The sequence below is a fragment of the Lissotriton vulgaris genome, chromosome 4_1 (genome assembly GCF_964263255.1).
Source record: "Lissotriton vulgaris chromosome 4_1, aLisVul1.2, whole genome shotgun sequence".
NCBI lineage: Eukaryota > Metazoa > Chordata > Amphibia > Caudata > Salamandridae > Lissotriton > Lissotriton vulgaris.
In genome coordinates, this window is record NC_141691.1 from 86,705,697 (window position 1) to 86,711,097 (window position 5,401).

The 5,401-nt window shown below is 48.0% G+C and overlaps 1 pseudogene; it reads left to right on the plus strand.

Moving 5' to 3' along the window:
• Positions 1-3,288: 3,288 nt before the first annotated feature.
• Positions 3,289-4,745, plus strand: LOC147718408 (28S ribosomal RNA; annotated as a pseudogene).
• Positions 4,746-5,401: the final 656 nt, after the last annotated feature.

Genomic DNA, 5,401 nt, shown 5'->3' on the forward strand with positions numbered 1-5,401 from the left:
GGTAAAGCCCCGGCCCCTCTGGGAGAGGCACCATACGTTATACAGTCCTGCCAAGAGGAAACTCACGCTCACCCAGCATGCACCTGGGGGTAACCACATTAGACAGGGAACCCAAGGTTGGAGGTGGCATCGCTATTATTTTTAAAGAGAATATTAAAGTCACAATAGTCTACACGATCTCTGAAGACTGGATAGAATCATGTGTTTTTAAACTTTTCCTCCAAGCTCGAGTCTATCACCCGCTCGGCCCAAAAAGGAATTTTAGCCAACGCTTAAAGGAATTTACAGCTCCCATTGTACTTTCAACTCAACAGTTTCTCCTGTTGGGAGACTTTCATTACCATGGGGATGACCCCCTGGGCATAGAAACCTACCAACTACTATCCGACTAAGAAACTTTGGGTTTACTCCAACAAGTCATGAGATCAACTCACATTGCAGGCCATACCCTGGATTTAATTTGTACAAATACTACACAACTCAGTTGTGACCCACCAAAACCTGTACTTTGGACTGACCATTCACTCATTTGGTTTGTTATCCCTCCCACAAGACAAAATGGCAAGTGCTTACTTGCCAAAACAATCCATCCAGACAATGGCTGAAAATTACGCACTCATATGGGCCAGGGAACAACTGCCTTCCTTTCACTTTGACAACGTAGACGTCGATCTAGCGCTTTGTAATTTTAATAGGGCTATGAATTCTGCTTTTGATAAAATAGTTCCTCCTAGACATTTTAAAAAGAGCTTGACAGACCACACGCACCCTGGTATTCATTAGGTTTAAAGTCAGAGAAAGCTTTGTGCAAAAAGCTAGAAAAGAGATGGCGTCGGATCAATCTTCCCGCTCACAAAATATACTTATAAATCGGCTTTAACAACTTACTATCGCAACATCAAGAATGCTCGTAAATCACATCTAGTGAAGCAAATTGATGCAGCGGGGAACTCATCTAAAACTCTTTTTAAAATACTTAAATTATTCGCAAACCCAGCAGCATGCTCCCCTGAACCTAATCCGTTGCAATTAAGGGTGGGCGTAGTTCGCGAAGTAGCGCTACGCGAAGCTACGCGAAGTGCACTTCGCACTACGCAAACTTCACGTAGCACTACGCGAGCTGCGTAGTAGCATGTTCGCACTGTGCAAGATGTGTTTTCAATGATTGCACAGTGCGGACAAGCATCCGGCACTGTGCAACCATTGAAAACGGCATCTTGCACAGTGCGAGCTGTAGTTTTCTGCTGCTCGAGTAGAATATTACCCGAGCTGCAGCTTTCTCAACGCGAACTGGTAGTTTCTCATTGAGAGCGTTCGCGAGCATGCGCAACCACTCACAATGAGAAACCTTACCTCCGCGCGTTGAGAATCTCGCAGGGATGTCTTTTTGCTTGCTCGCGGTCGCGAACATGACGTTCAGGACCGCGAACAAGCAAAAAATGAGCGCTGCACTACGCGTGTTCGCACTGTGCTACGTGCAGCTCGCGTAGTGCGAAGTTGAGCAAACTTCGCAAACTCCGCGAGCGTAGCGTAGTGCTTTGCCCAGGGGTTAGTTGCAATCACTCTGTAACGCCTTGGCCGGCCACTTTGAAGGCAAAATCAAGGTGATCTATCAAAACTTCCCCACCGTCGCTGCCCAGTCCCATGAGAGCCAGGAAGTCCCTACTCCTTTCCCTGATGCTACTATCAATCTAGGCAAATTTGAAGAAATTTCCCCAGAAATCACTCACAATCTTCTGATTTCTGCAAAATCAGACTCTCCAGCAGATGTCTGTCCACCGAAAGTACTGTCAAACCTTGCTCATGAACTGACCCCTCTAATTTGCTCCTTACTTAAACTATCAATAACAACGGGAAAAGTTCCTTTAGCCTGGAAGTCGGCTATGATTAGGCCTATTCAAGAAAAAGGCCAATCTAGCCTCAACAGACCTTACCAAGTACCAGCCATTCTCGCTCCTTTCTCTGCTGGCTAAGCTGCTGGAAAAACATATTAATAAGAAACTGATAGCATGCCTCAAATCAAACAGCTTATTAGACTCTCTCCAGTCAGGCTCCAGACCGCGTCACCACACTGAAACTACCCTGTTAGCGGTCACCGACCATATCAAATGCTCCCTTGATGCAAATGTACACTCAATGCTGGTTTTGCTAGATCCCTCAGCAGTATTTGATACAGTGTCTCACCAGAAACTTATTGACCGACTACGGGAGATCGGAATTCATGGTACGGCTCTGGAATGGTTAGCTGACTTCCTGTCAAACAGAACCCAAACGGTCATCTTGGGCCCTTATAAGTCTAGAACCATGTCATTGGACTGTTGTGTCCCTCAGGGCTCCTGTCTCAGCCCTACGCTTTTTAACATTTACCTGGCCCCCTCACCAAAATTGTCAGAGATTTTGTTCTTGGGATTGTTTCCTATGCTGTCGACACGCAGCTGCTCTTCTCTTTTGAAAACTATCTGTCTGAATCTAAAGCATTTTTTTCCGCGGGGATGAAATATGAAATCCTTTGCAACCTGGATGGCGGAAAACAGACTTCAGCTCAATCCCGCTGGCATGGAAATTATGTTATTCAGACAGGCCCAAATTCTTTGGTGACCGTATAGGTGGGTATCACAAATGGGTTTGGCCCTGGAACAGAAATTAGTGGTAAAAATCCTTGGAGTCTGCCTGGACCAACCCCTCTCTATGACAGAACAAACCTCAGCTATTACAGGTTCTTGCTTTCATATGCTGCAGTTGCTGAGAAGAGTCTTCCTCTTACTACCACTCTCCTTAAGGAAATCACTTGTCCAGGCACTCGTCATCAGCTGTCTGCATTATGGTAATTCACTCTTGGCTTCCATTAATGAGAAGCTGCTCTCTAAACTTCAGGTAGTTCAGAACATCGCCACACGTCTTTTTTGCAACCTCCCCCCTGGCACGGCGACTGCCCCTCTTCTTCTTTGGTCACTACACTGGCTACCGGTGAGCAATAGAATGATTTTCAAGATTTATTGTATAACCCATAATGCCCTCCATGGACAAGGGTCCACACAGTTAGCCTCAAAGCTATTGCTTTACACCCCTCCTAGACTTTTAAGATCTCGTGACAAGACCTGGCTTAAAGGCCAGGTCAGGCTGCAGATCGTTCTCCTTCCTTGCCCATCACATTTGGAATAAACTGCATTGCAACTAAGCATCTGTGAAAATCATTCCCATTTCAGATAGCGCTTAAGACCAATTTATTTTAATAGTGCCTGCTGCCGTCGTCCTGGTCCCATGCCAAGATACCCCTTTGGGGGTGATTAGAGCATGTAACAAATTAAAAACCCATAACATAACATGAGGTGCTGTTCTCTGGGGTGGTGCCGGCGCTGAACATACCCGGGCCCTTCCTGTGGATCGCCCCAGATGTGGTGGTCGCTTCTCCCCATGCCCCTCTCTAGGGCACTGGGCCAGTGTTTTGCCTTGGCTAGCGCTTGGCGGCTGTCTTAGAACTGGTTCTGACAAGGGGAATCCAACTGTTTAATTAAAACAAAGCATCGTGAAGGCACGAGGTGGGTGTTGACACAATGTTATTTCTGCCCAGTCAAAGTTCTGAATGTCAAACTGAAGAAATTAGATGAAGCAAGGGTAACCACCCGGAGTAACTATGACCCTGCCTCGTCATCTACTTAGTGAGTGCCATGAGGGGATAAACGAGATACCCACTGTCTCTAACTACTATCTAACAAAACCACTGCCAAGTGAACTGGCTTGGTAGCATCATCTGGGAAAGAAGGACCCTGTTGAGCTAGTCTGGCACTGTGAAGAGACATGAGAGGTGTAGGATAAGTGGGAGGCCCTTGGGCCCCCGGGAAAATACCACTACTCTTATTGTGTTTTCACTTACCCGGTGAAGTTTAGTAAGCCTCCTAGGGCTCTTGCTTCCGGCTCCAAGTGCCCAGTAACTTCCGGCAGTGACCCACTCCTTGGACAGTGGCAGGTGAAGAGTTTTACTGGTGCAGTACACCTGTCAAAAAATCAAATAGGTGACCTAAGGCAAGCTCAAAGAGGGCATAAACCTCATGTGGAGCAGAATAACAAAAGCTCGCTGGATCTCAATTTGCAATATGAATACAGACTTTGAAAGCCGGGCCTCACAATCCTTCTGAACTTTTGGGTTTTAATCAGGAGGTGGCAGAAAAGCTACCACCGGAATAACTGGCTTGTGGCAGCCAAGTGTTCATATCGAAGTTGCTTTTTGATCCTTCGATGTTGGCTCTTCCTATGATTGTGAAGCAGAATTCCCCAAACATTGGATTGTTCACCTACTTATAGGGAATGTAAGCTGGGTTTGGACCATCATTAGACAGGTTAGATTTCCCCTACTGATGATGTGTAATAGTAATCCTTCTCAGTATGAGAAGCACCACAGGTTCAAACATGTGGTGTATGTGCTTGGCTGAGGAGCTGGGCGATGCTACCATCTATGGGATTATGACTGAATGCCTCTTAATCAGACCTCCCTCCCCAAACCATATTGATAACGCAGTGCCGTATAGTCTTGGTTGGCCTAGGATAGCTTGCCTCTGGGCTGGTGCTTTGAGTTGCTCGCTCAGGGCCTGAAATGTGGGTGGAAGGGGGCTGCTTCCTTTCCCTTTACTGCACTGCATAATTATATGGCATCATTTGTAGATGACCTGAATGTGGGTTCTGGTTAAGTAGAAGAGCAGCTACCTTGCTGCGTTCTACTGATAGTCATCCTCTGAGCCAAGCTTGTGTCTACCTCTGAGGGTGCCTGTGTCCTCCTGAAGTCCCTCTGCACCAGGCCGGTGGGAGAGATGGGGTGTGGGCTAGTGGGAGTCTGCCTCCACCTTGTGCAGTGTAGTACGGATGCCTCTCTATCCCACCAGGTGCCGCTGGGTCCAGGGATGGGGGCACGGCCCCTCATAGATCAGCGGGGTGACCAGATGGCCAGAGTGGGTGGCAGCAGAGTCACGAATCATCCAGTCAGTGGCTCGAGGAAGGAGCCTCCTGGCTGCTAGCCTCGTCATCGCCTGCTGCCCAGGCGTTCCAGTCACCAGGTTAGGCCGAGCTACCTGGTCACAGGGCTGGGCTGGGCACCAGATGACCACCTGGTGGCTGGTCAACCAGATGGCCTGGGGCTGGCTGGAGCAGCTAACTTGTTTTTTTTTACCCCCAGTTCTTAAGATCTCACTTTGTGGGAGCTTAATAATTGAGGTAAATGGCTTTCTGGGTAGGCCCAAATACGGGAAGGTTCATTGGGGGCCTAACCCTCCTTAGCTCCCCGGGTTCAGGTACCAGGAAGGTCGAAGGCACAAACAAAGGGCATCCTTAGCCGATGGACTGGTGGTGACAGTCCCTACACAGGGAATAGTGGCTACAGACTGGGGAGGGCCCTCTTGCCTTTATGGGG